At 44.4% G+C, this 13,104-nt stretch overlaps 1 protein-coding gene across 4 annotated transcripts in view; it reads left to right on the top strand.

Moving 5' to 3' along the window:
- Positions 1–13,104, top strand: part of POMGNT2 (protein O-linked mannose N-acetylglucosaminyltransferase 2 (beta 1,4-)) — a 137,656-nt gene that overhangs the window by 83,827 nt on the left and 40,725 nt on the right. The window contains exons 1-2 of one of the 4 annotated variants that reach the window (XM_086942089.1): positions 5,561–5,778; positions 6,449–6,573. The gene's annotated coding sequence lies outside the window, so the exon portion shown is untranslated. Of the gene's footprint in view, positions 1–5,560; positions 5,779–5,812; positions 5,993–6,042; positions 6,267–6,448; positions 6,574–13,104 lie in introns of those variants that run through there. The other 3 variants (XM_086942087.1, XM_086942088.1, XM_086942086.1) reach the window with 3 other exon arrangements.

Below are 13,104 nucleotides of genomic sequence, written 5' to 3'. Positions count from 1 at the left end.
AGAGTGATAGATAGATAGATGCACTGTAATGCCATTGTGTCCAGCTAGCTCTATAAATAGCTGCCAAAAATTACTTGAGCAGAAAAGAGCACCAGTGCACATAACAGGAAAGGGGACCCCAATGGCTGTTATGTGAATTGTATCCTTAAACCCTTAACAGCTAGCAAGTTGGGGTCCTGGGCACATCACATCATGTGACTGTGCCTTGGATCCTTTAGCTAATGGACAATAGTGCGCACTTCGAATCGGTCTCCAAACGCTACATGAAACATTGGAAATATCCTTTCCAATACAGGCCATACTACTCCTATTGGGTTGATGCCCTGTTAATCATTTCATGTGACTTGGTTATGACTCTCTGGGAATAAGTGATTTTTTTGGGGGGCGCTTGTTAGCAATAAAGTTTTATATTCACCTTAGCGACAATGCTTCTGCTTTGAATAAAACAAGCCTATAGCCCAGTACTGCTAGAACCTAGTTCACAAGATTAATAATAAAGACGCAATTCTTTGCATAATGGACTGCAGGAAGAAATGCATAGCGGTGAGGGAGGGAGAAAGAGCGAGAAGAGGGAACTGGAACGGAACTAAAGAATGCATGTATGTATAGGAATGCATTTGTGAATTCCTTTTCTTAAAAGGATTCCTTTTCTTAAAAGTTCAGTCTACGTCATTGAAGGAAACATTTGGGCCCACAGCCTCTAGAACAAGTTTAAACCTCTCTCAGAGGATTGATAAAATATACAAAAAATGCAGATGGAAAATCGTTTGTTTTTAAACGAACGCTGGATCAAATTTTGAAATTAAAATGTGTTTGGAAAGGTAAAAGCGAGAGCAGCATTTGTTATGTTTGCGCCCCGCTGCTGAGGAGAACTGAATTAATATCAGCCACCAATGGACTTCCAATGAAAAGCAAAACACGGCCAGGCAGAACTTCTGTTCCCAATCAATCAGCAGGAATCAGAAACCTCACTAGAGCCTTTGATCTCCGATACCCTTTTAGACACAGAATGGGGGACAGACAGAGCCCAGCCACCAGAACAAATGAAGAAGCACGTACGGGAAAATTCACTGCCACACAGAAGTCTCACGCATTCCACTGGGAAAACAGACATGCCTTCCCGGAGGGAATAAAATATGTTAGCAACAAAATGCTTCTATATATTTGTTATAGCGCCTTAAAAAAATTCTCCAGGGAAAAGTTTTAAACATTTAAAAAAGTAAACAAGCAGAAGGGGTGCAAGAGAAAATCAGGTGCCGTGATGAAACCAAAAGGATGGCACCCCATGCATATAGCTGTGTGTTTCTGCAGTACTCTCCCTCACAGCGGAAATGAATAATTACAAAGCAGATGAGTGCCGGTGGTCCGTGACGGGAGTAAAGCAATAATTACTAGCATTGGAAAGGCAATAGGCGGGAATGGGTCTGAAGGCGCCCCAGACTGCAAATACATGAAGGCGCTTCGGCATGCTGTGGTGGGAGGCGGGAGGGGTATGAAAGCGTCGCTGCAACAATCGTAAACAAGCAGGAAGTGGGATAAGGGAGGCGGTGGCAAATGGTGAGCACTTTCGCGGCCGCTTTGATGTTCTCAGTGGCCACGCGGCTCACTCAGAACATCAAAGCGGCCGCAAAAGTGCTCCCAAAGGCTGCAGGCTGACTAATGGTGCGCACGCCTGGTGCACATGCACTGTACCTCATCCGCCTGCTGCCTTTGGGAGCACTTTTGAAAGCCCCTTACCATACTCTCGCAGAGCAACGCATGCGCGTTGGCTCAGCGAGACCTAAAAATTTGGGTGGGTGTCTGTATCCGCAATAATCATTGCAACCACATTTCACCAAACTGCACACAATACATCATGTATTCTGATTTGGAAAATGAATTGGAGCCATGACTGAAGTTTAAGTAATAGCAAGTAGTTGGTGTGGATGCTAGGCATTAGAGTAATGCATTATGATATGTAAGCATTTGAGTAGAGCTAAAGAATCAATCAGGTTACCACATGTACAATTTGACTTATAATAATAAAGTAAATGACTCAATGTGGATTCCAGAGCAATACCACATCCTCCCTCCCAGTTCAGCAATACCTTCACCATTTTTCAAAGGATGTATGTTATCCTTTTCGGATAATTTCTGGTATTTCATGTTCCACAAAGTCACTTATAAGCATCTCCTTTCCCTTTCTCCCTCACTATTCCTGTACTGCATGGGAAACATCTATTACAATGCAAACATTGCATTGTAGTGCCTTTGTAACGCAGTCAGTACCACGACTGCGATGTTACGACGAGTTCCATTACAACATAAGTCATTACACCGACTTGCTTTAGGGAATGCGGTGTTGGACTGGTGTCGGATTTTAAGTCCAACACCTTTCCTACTGATACACCGACTGGAGTTGGAATAGTAATTTAAACTATTCCAAAGTCCAGCGCTTCCCTAAAGCAAGTTGTTGTAATCAATCAGGGGATTATAAAGCGCGCTACTCACCTGTGAGGGTCTCAAGGTGCTGGGGGGAGGGTGCAGCTCAGGGTTAGCTGAAAAGCCAGGTCTTGAGGCTCTTCCTGAAGGTGTGCAGGGTGGGGGCGCGTCTGATGTTGACTGGGAGTTCATTCCAGGCTTTGGCTGCAACGTGGGAGACGGCTCTTCCCCCTGCTCTGCTTCTGCGGATGCGTGGGCTCGTTGCTAAGGCGAGGTCGGCGGAGCAGGGGTTTCTTTTGGGTGCGTGGAAAGAGATTCTTTCGATGAGGTATTTGGGTCCGATGTTGTGGAGGGATTTTTTGGCGTGAGTGAGTAGCTTGAAGGTTACTCTCTTTTCGACAGGGAGCCAGTGGAGGTCTCGTAGGTGTTGGGTCATGTGCTCATGTCGTGGGGTGCCGAGGACGAGTCTGGCAGCGGTGCTTTGGATGGTCTGGAGTTTCTGTAGCAGGGATTTGTTGATTCCCGCGTAGAATTGCTTTGTAATGGAACTCGTAACGACAAAGTTGTGGTCTTGGCGCGTTGTTAAGCCACGTGTAGTTTTGGCATGCGTGGTAACAGATGCTATTTGTACTGCATAGTTATAGCCCATTCAGAAAGTTATTTGCTCCATTAGGTCTCTTTCTAGCCTGGGGAATTTCCCTTATCATGGCATGCTGTTGTTTAGCTAGTACCTGAGCTACATCAGTCATTCTACCCTCTATTTTCCTTAGATCTAACCATGAGGCCCAGCTAACATACCTTGAGACTACAGATACTCATGTTGCCTGTTGAGTGCTTGATTAATCCATTCATTGTAGAACAAAATGCAATTAGACGGGGATGTCCACAATAAATGTGGTAAACTATGTTTTATTTAACACATTTCCACAAGATTCCTTAGACAGAAGCAGTAAGCTGCAGGCTTTTGCTAGTTTGCTGCTGCTGTAGCAACTTAACAGCTTCATCATTATGAGCGTGAATAAATTATTAAACAATCTTGTGTACTTAAACTGAGAAAAAAGAGGAAAACTTATCGCTGTATATTTGTTTCCAAAAGAGAAAATATTAAACTGTGAATCCCTCTGTATGAGGAGATATTCTCATCATCTGAATAATTGATTCACCATATTTGTAACAGAATATTGATCGCTTATGCTTCAGCAGTGCACAGTCATTATATATTCTGGGTGTAATGGCTTTTTTATCTTTCAGCAAATGTATTTAGAGTAGGGCGGATGCATAATTTGGGTTTTAGGGAATGCCAAGAAGAAGAGAGGAAGGCACGCCTCAGCCTTCGCTCATTTGGTATACTGCGGACACAAGAGAATTGTATGGTAATCTGGGCACATTTCTATGTTTAACACTGATCATTAGTGATGTGAGCATAGCTTGGTAGTTCAAAGCACAAATAAATGTGAAAATGTGTTATTTGTTCCCTTGAATTAACTGTACTTGCTCCTCTAGCTCTCAAACCAAGCAACCTGCATCTCTTGTTGTTTACACAGGTAAGGGAGTGACTTTTCAGCGTGTACCAGGGTTTTTTGCAAAAGGAAGAATTGATGGACAGAATGCTGAACAATACAAACATTCCCCCCCGGTCACAAAGATCTGGGTTTAATCCATTATTCATTTTGCTCACCACGCCACCCGTTTTGACCCAGCCATATGTAAATCAGGCTAGACTCTGTTCCTCAGAGGAATAATCCAGCCCGAACTGCCAAGCCAGGTCCTTCCTGGACTGGAAGCTAGCAATCTGGGACCTGTTTCGGGGCATCACCCCTCATTAGCCAGGCTAGCTTGAATCCAGTGGCGCAGTAAGCACAGGATCCACTTCTGGGCATACCCTTCCCACTTAGGGTGACAAATGCAAAAGCAACAATTGATGGACGGAATGCTGAACAATGCAAACTTTCACCCCCAGTCACAAAGATCTAGGTTTAATCCATTGTTCTTTTGCTTACCACGCCACCCGTTTGGACTTAACCATATGTAAATCAGTCTTGACTCTGTTCTTCAGGGGAACAATCCAGCCCAACTGCCAAGCCAGGTCCTTCCTGGACTGGAAGAAGCCTCCTGGGACCTGTTTTGGGGCATCACCCCTCATCAGCCAGGCTAGGTTGAATCCAGTGGCGCAGTAAGCTCACTTCTGGGCATACCCTTCCTACTTAGGGTGACAAATGCAAAAGCAACAATTGATGGACGGAATGCTGAACAATGCAAACCTTCACCCCCAGTCACAAAGATCTGGGTTTAATCCATCGTTCTTTTGCTCACCACGCCACCCGTTTGGACTCAGCCATATGTAAATCAGTCTTGACTTTGTCCTGCAGAGGAACAATCTAGCCCAAACTGCCAAGCCAGGTCCTCCCTGGACTGGAAGCAATTATCATGGGACCGGTTTCAGGGCATCACTCCTCATCAGCCAGGCTAGCTTGAATCCAGTGGCGCAGTGAGCACAGGACCCACATCTGGGCATACCCTTCCCACTTAGGACGACAGAGCTTTTGCTCATCACGTGGACCCAGCCATATGCAAATCAGTCTTGATCCTGTACCTCATGTGAACTGTCCAGCCTGAACTGCCAAGTCAAGTCCTACCTGAATCAGAAACAAGCATTCTGGGACCAGTTTCGGGTTATCACCCCTCATCAGCCAGGCTTACTTGAATCCAGTGGTGTAGTGAGCACGAACCCACGTCTGGGCATACCCTTCCCACTTAGGGCGACAAATGAAAAAGGAACAATGGATGGACGGACTGCTGAACAATGTCATACATTCACCCCCCAGTCACAAAGATCTGGGTTTAATCCATAGTTCTTTTGTTCACCACACCATCCCAGTTTGGACCCAGACATGTGCAAATCAGTTGTGACCCTGTGCCTCAAGGATACAGTCCAGCCCAAACTGCCAAGCCAAGTCCTCCCAGGACCGGAAACAAGCATCCTGGGACCGGTTTATAACCGCACACTGCAACTTACCTGTCATTAGTTCTGATGGCAAACGTAAAACTACAAGTCCCAGCATGCTTGTTTGCTGTTCGTTGAAACTCCACCCTGGCTGTTATTCATAGTAAGCCAGCACGGAAATCATCTAAATACACTTCAGAGAATGCAAAGCATTGCTCCCTTCTTTTCAGTCTCTCATTAACCAACTGTGACTCATGTCTGAGCCTTCTAGAAACATTTCTAAAACCATGTGTTCATCTTGCCCCAGTTGTAGAGTATGCCGGCTTTGTTTTGTGCCGTTTTGAAAAGACCCGGGTGGTGCTGAAAGCTCCGGTCCTCACGGGGAATAGTGCCAGTCAGCCGGCTCTCCGGAGGTGATGGGCATTTTCTAGCTTTTTTCCCCTCTCTGATTTATTTTCTTCCTCCGCCGCCCACAAACAGAGCGCAGCTGCTGCGCCCAAGCGCGTGAGGTTTTTTTCTTGGAAAAAGATAGAGATTTGTCCAGACGCTCTGCCCTTCGGGGGATTCGCAGGAGCGCTGCAGAAAATCAGTGTGCGTGCAGCGCTGACCTCTGGGCTGGGAGCTGAGGTAAGCAGCTGGAGGGACGGGGCCGGGAAGAGAGGGGAGAGCGGGGCTTCCCTCCTGAAGGCGGCGCCGGGCTGACCTGTGGAGGCTGGACAGGGCCCGGCCGCAGAGGGTGACCGGGGACCTTCCCTCCTCCGGGCGGTGCGGCGCTGACCTGTGGAGGGCGCAGGCGGGGATCTCTGGAGGCTGGCGGAGAGAGCTGGGGCAGCTGGACAGGGCCCGGCAGGAGACGGCGCTGACCTCTAGAAGGGCGCCCGGGGAGGGACCTCTGGGAGAGGTGAGATCGGGGACTCCCTCCTGCAGATGGCGCGGCAGCTGCTCTGCTCTGACAGCGATTGTTTGCATTCTTGTGGGGGAGGAGGGAGAGCAAATAGCAATCTATGAAGACCTTGCTCCTCCACTTCCACCTTTTGCAGAAAAAGAAAAACATATTTTTCATTTATTTTGTTTGATCCGCAGAGGAAGAGGGCAGCCTGCCCCCTGGATCACACGCCGTGTCGTGTACACGCGTGGACTGTGACCCCGATATCTGCTGGTGATGCTTCCTGGAGGACCTCTGAGGGTGTGGCTGCTGGGCACCGCTGGTGAGTCCTCCAGTACATTCTCTCTAGCTGTCTTGTGTCTGTGTCCAGCATCTCTGTACGGCAGGCAGTACTGAGCAGTAGCTCCTGTCTCCCTCTGCTCCCTGTTGTTCTTCATACCCTCCCAGACCCTTGTTATTCGCATGTTTTATATATTGTATTATCCTGTGTTTTATACAATGCAGCGCTCCTTTTCGAATTGTCTTTGTCACAGTTATTTTTTTTTGCTTTTTGGCCTCCTGCAAACGATTAAAGTTCAACATCCGATGCCTTTTGTCGGTACATCCACTAGCCACTGTTTCTGATTTTTGCTGGCTCATGCTTGCTACGTCTGTTCCCCAGCCAGCCTTCTGTGTAGTTTGCAAGCGCCGAGATAGCTCAGTCGGTGAATGTAATGATATTGGTTTAATGGTTGAGTCTTCAACTCTGGAGCCGGGAAGTATGAATTCTATTCCCTCATTCCCCTCGGATAGTATGTGTGATCCTGAGCTGCTCCATCTGTCTGCCCCTGTGCCCCCAGTGTATTACTGTACTAAAACTGTGAATGCTGAGACATGGGCAACAAAGTCCTATACTTCTTACCTAGATCGACATGTAAACACAGTTACATTGTTGTGTGCAGTCTGCAGCTCACAGGTTTGAATCCCAGCAGGGCCGACTCAGCCTTTCATCCATTCAATGAATGCCTTTCAGTTAGTGTTCTATTACCCGCAGTTCCTCTTTTGGTTCCAAGAAATACTATTATTAACACACAATGAGAACCCACGTTGAACAGTTAGCAAGTATAGTTTCTTGTAAAAAAATACTCATAAACTAACCCTTATCGGCGGAGTTGCAAAGTATAATGCAAAGGCGGGTTCCTTTTGCAAGTTCCCGCACTAATAAAAAATCGAGGTCGCACAGTTGGTTGAAAACGCAGTTTTTTCACTACATTTGAGTGCTTGGAAAGGTCAACTTGACCTTTCATCCTTCTTTTCATGATGGATCAAGTGCCATTTGGTAGGATAAATGAATAGCTGCGTCATATAGCGCCATGAAGCCGAAAGTCAGCGACCACTGTCTAAACATGTCAGTTGGCCACCTGCCATGATTGAATACCTGAAATGAGAAATGTGGGCGCGCCCCTGTTTTTTGGTACCAGATGTTTTAGTGCGCTTTACTTCCTCTTGTGGGCTAGAGTTGGTGTGTGCTGGTAGCCGCTGCCTTGTAGGGCCGGAGCGAGCAGCTTGCTCCTTGCACTCTGGGTTCTGCGGGTGTAGAGGAGCCATCGTCTCATCGAGGCCTTTGTGAAGTCTGCTGCCTGATCCTCATGAATTATATATCAGATAATCCTGTTTCCACTGGGAGGTGGGAAATGCGCATCCAGTTATTACTTCAAAGAAAATTCTGCATTTGAGGACTCTAGAATGATGCATTTAAGCACCCTACAATAATAACCCCATGAAACCATTTTTACAGGGAAAGAACTCCATTAATTTTGCTTTACTGCCAATAAAAATTTCGCAGCACAATTCTTTTTTATTTTTACCCCAGCGTGTCAGAGTACCCCCATCCTGCCTCCTTTGTTCCTATTTTTTTTAACTCCGGACAAAGGGACTAAGTGAGTCCCTCAGTCCTTAAAATGGAAGCTGCAACATTCCGATTGATGTGATGGCCTGTGAATCAGATCTCTAGGAGCCGGCTTGGTCACGTCCAGAAAACACTAACTTTTGAATCTTAATTTAAAAAAAAAAACAAAAAAACAGCTTATTGGGTTTACACAAAATCAAAAAAAGTAGGCTTTCTGAGTAACGATCTATCTTTCAGGCAAATTTGGTGTCATTCTATTCAGCTGTTTTTAGGTCGAGCCTAGAGGCAGCATGCATGCGCTGCTCTGCGAGGCATGCTGTAATGTCTCTGGGAAGTTAGAAGACGCCACCACACGCCCACCGCTTGTGATTGGTTACTTATTATTCCGCCTCTCTAAATGCCATAATTTTGGTTCATGGATAGAATACATTTGTCCCACCTTGTGGCCGTTTTGTTTCTACCCTAGCGTTTGCCCCCACTGCATGGAACCTTTTGATACGGGCCATATGTTTTAGTACCTGCACAACTTTTTTTTTTTGCCTCCGCTTGTTTTTTAAATTTCCTGTTGTGTTTTACTTTGCTCCTCCCCCTTCTGTTGTCCACATTCCCTGTGCTTCTGCCCCCCTCCCGTTGTCCGTGTGCAATATGCTCCCACCCCCCTTTCGTTGTCCACATTCCCTTTGTCCCCACCTCCCTCCCATTATCCGTGTTCAACATACACTTGCCTTCCTCCCGTTATCCATGTTGTTTTTCTTCCCGCCCCGTCCCACCGTACTTTGGGTTGTTCCCTTATTCTCATTCCTTTTAACAGTAGGCATTCAAACAAGTCAAACTTCCCAATTTTGAAAAGATTTCCCGAAACGTTGATTTGCTCAAATCAGAATTAACCCCTTAAGTGCTGCTGACGGCCAATGGTCGTCAGCAGCGCTACCTCCCCAGTGCTGCGCACGACCATTGAACGTCCATTCAGCACTAGTTCTAATGGACAGCGCAGCACTGGGGAGAAATGTTTACACGCAGCTAAGGTGTTAAAGTCAAATCGGAAATAATGGAAGATAAACACAACTTTGTGTGTAAACAAACATCCTTACAGTTCTTCTTATGACTATGCTATGGGTTAACGTCATTCAGGGGATGTGAAAGAAAAAATCTTGAAGGCATTTTACAAAGTTGCTTAGCTTATTATGGCCTTGCTAAAGAACATGTCACACGAGATTCATCCAACAACATCAAAAAAATACAGCAGTACATAAATCCAGGTCCTGTTGTGCAGATTAGAAAAACAGTCCAGCTTTCCCAGGCCCGGCAATACACAAAGAGACTCTGAAACCTGAACAAACACTGCTGCAATTAATGTAAATGTGAGCTAGGGGAGGAGTCAACGATGCATTGCGGATGTTGGCATTAATGGTTGTTCAGCTCAACTTCCTACAATTCATTTCTTTATAAAAACCATTTTGTAATCACGTGTCATCCTTTCACTTAAGGGTGGTGAAAACTGGCACAACAGCGGCACAGGTACGAAGAGACCGTACCAACAGTAAAAACAGGCAAAATACAACAGAATACAAAAAGACAGACAAGACTATTTAAACAAAGACAGAGAAAAAACGGACACAAATACAGGACAGGCCTCGAACACATACCGGCAACAAGGTGAGCGGGGTCAGCGGCAGTGGCACAACAGCACAACAGCAGAGCTGCTGAGGGAGAGAGCAGGTCTCTGACCAGGAGTTTTGACGATTCTTCACAAAACTTTATGTAAAAAAAAGTTCAATCCGCTCCTTCCGTGAAAGTTTTGGAGTGATCTGTAAAGCAAGGGCTGAGAAAATAAAAAGCGCGTCCCAAAACGCGGTTTCCCCATGCAGTTACCATAGGGAATTTTAGATACCACTTCAGCCTAAAAGGCTGAAAGAAATTATACAAAAAATCAGCACAAAACTAAATATTTACCTAGAAAGCATGCTTTTTGTGATTTGGTGTAAATCTGTTTGAGTTTGATACTAATCGGCGGAGGGGGCTTTTTTCCCGGCCGTCCACCTCTCTCCCTAGGGAGCGAGAAGCTCGCACGAGTCCTGCAGGTGCTCTCTTTCTGATTGGCAGGTCGCCACATGATGAGTAATATAGACACTCACCATTACAGAACAATGGGACTCGGTCCAGAAAACTAGAAAAGGAAGAAAAAGTGGGCAGGGTAGGAGTAGCCTGACTCCTAGATCTTAGCCTGAGGCTGGATGCTTGCGGGAGTCCTCAGGGACCTCTTATTCCTTCAAGAATCCCGCAGGGGTCGTGCTGGCTCCCATGGGACTGGAAAACCATTTCAAACCAAAAGCAGGCGTTGGTGTTTATGGTTATTTGGCGGCCGTAGATGGGCAGTTGGCCCTGCGCCCAACCCATGCTGTGCACGGCCATAGTATGTGCATGGCTGGAGTTGGCCGCAGAACCAGGCCACATCCAGACCCAACTCCAGGCTTCACGCGGCCAAAGTCCATGTGAGGCTGAGGGTTGCCACCCACACAGGTTTGGGCAAGGGCCTTGTTTGGGGTTGCCATAGTTTAAAACCCTAGAAATTCACTGAAAAAAACAAAGGTTAAAGTGACAATATAGTTATGTATGGTAATAATATCTTCATGTACATTTTATTAAAAAGTAGAAATTCACTGGAAAAACCCCACACAAAGGTGAAAGTGACGTTACCATATTTAACAACAACTTTGACCACATTGACCTTTGTATTTTTCAGTGAGTATATACATATATTCACTAAGAAAACAAAGGTTGAATAGGCGTTATGGGTAGGGGAAAATGTCTGTTAGAACCTTACATTTTGACCTGAAAAAACACTGAAATTCACCAGTTATAGTTAAGAGAAGGAAGTATAACTTGTGCCCTCACCATGTGCAGTGTTGTCATCAATGAAGTAATCTCAGGTGTCGCATTGATGTTATGAGTGATGTCATAGAACATGTCATGAATGATGTCATGTGTGAGGTAATAATGAGTGCATGGCAAGGGCGCAAGTTATAGTTACTTCAGTTAACTAAAACTGGTGAATTGCAGTGTTTTTTGTTGTGTAAATATAGCATTTTAGCTGACATGTTCACCTAACTGTAACCAATAGACAAAATAGGTTTCCTTTCTGTGCTATTCAGTTATTTACTACATTGATATCTAGACCTTCTAGTTTCTAACTTTACACAACTACAAACAAAAATACAAAGTAAGGTTTGTTTGTTAATTTTATTAAAATACTCGTCTTTTTTTCTTATTTATAATAAAAGATACACCACATAAAGTTAATGAACACAGTCCTCGCTATAGTTGATTCAAACAATTTTGATTCAATCTATACTTTCAGTTTTTTAATGGACCGTGCCCACTGTCTAATCTGCAATATTTCCATACATAATAAATGTACAATAAATTTATACAAAGAAATAAGAATAATAAAACAATACAATAGTCCTCTTGTCAACGCGTTTCGGTGTCTTTTGTGCTTTTTACACACCTTCTTCAGGACAGACAGTTAAAAACATAGCATCTTCCATATTAGTTGCCAATGATGGGGCTCTCATTAATGCAGTAAAGGGTCTTCTCCTTCCCTTCTCGCAAGTTCTTTGTAGGGCAATGTCTTTACATCAGTGCCCACTGTTGCTTATTAAAAATGGGTATTTTAATTTCCATTCATTTATCTTGTCCCATCCTTGCCGTGATGGTCATGCCAGTTGTCGAGGCGTAAATCAAATCGCTAACATACAATCCGTAGGACTTTCGTTAAAATCCTGCCCCTCCTATGTCTTTTTTGTTTCTAAACGAAAAGACGACTGCAGTGAGGCTGCAAAACTCGGAATTAAAGGTGCCCAACATTCCTACATTTAACATAGGAGGGGCAGGATTTTTGTTTTATTATTCTTATTTCTTTGTATAAATTTATTGTACATTTATTATGTATGGAAATATTGCAGATTAGACAGCGGACACGGTCCATTAAAAAACTGAAAGTATAGATTGAATCAAAATTGTTTGAATCGACTATAGCGAGGACTGTGTTCATTAACTTTATGTGGTGTATCTTTTGTTATAAATAAGAAAAAAAGACGAGTGTTTTAATAAAATTAACAAACGAACCTTACTTTGTATTTTTGTTTGTAGTTGTGTAATGTTAGAAACTAGAAGGTCTAGATGTCACTGTAGTAAATAACTGAATAGTACAGAAAGGAAACCTATTTTGTCTATTGTTTACACTACCCAGTCATTTCCTGCTCTTTGGGGGAACTCTCTCCCTTTTGAGGCACCTAACTGTAACGTCATGTTAACCTTTTGTTTTTTCACTGAATATGTAAATATAGATAGATGTAACGCACAGTCCTGTTCGCCACCGTGTAGTTCTAATTAGGCCAGAGTTTCCGTAGGAAGATCGCTTTTTGTGTTGCTAATTACTTTGACAGCCTTTGGCGAATCTTCACAGAATTTTCAAAGAAACGTTCATCCACCTCAGCTCTTTCCTGGAAAGTTTCGGGGTGATCGTGAAGTGGGAGGCAAGAAAATTAAGGGCCCCAAATGAAAGGTTTCCTATTTTATTTCCCGTAAGAAACTTCTGTCTCAGCTAGAGAAAAAAACAGCAGTACGAAATTACAGTGAAAGTCAATAGGTCTTACCTATGTGAAATCTATTGGCTTTGTCAATTGTTATTTTTCATATGTGCATGACCTATTGTCTTTGAAATTGCTATTTTCTAATACACCTTGAACCTAATCTGCTTCAAATGCCTGCAGGGCTGTGTTGATGCTATACAGGCCAACAATAAAATGAAACACGGGGTCCAAAGAAGCACACAGTGTTTGAGAGCAAGAAGGAGTGCGAGGAGAAGTAGGGGGAGAACCATACTAGGGAGACCCCTGGAAAACACATGCATTCTCATGAACTGCTTCATGAAAAAGAAAAATTAGTTCTTGAAAAGCAGAA

This window comes from Lissotriton vulgaris, chromosome 10, assembly GCF_964263255.1.
Source record: "Lissotriton vulgaris chromosome 10, aLisVul1.2, whole genome shotgun sequence".
Taxonomy (NCBI): Eukaryota; Metazoa; Chordata; class Amphibia; order Caudata; family Salamandridae; genus Lissotriton; species Lissotriton vulgaris.
Note: the sequence above shows the minus strand (reverse complement) of the source record. Positions and strands in the feature narration are given on the sequence as shown.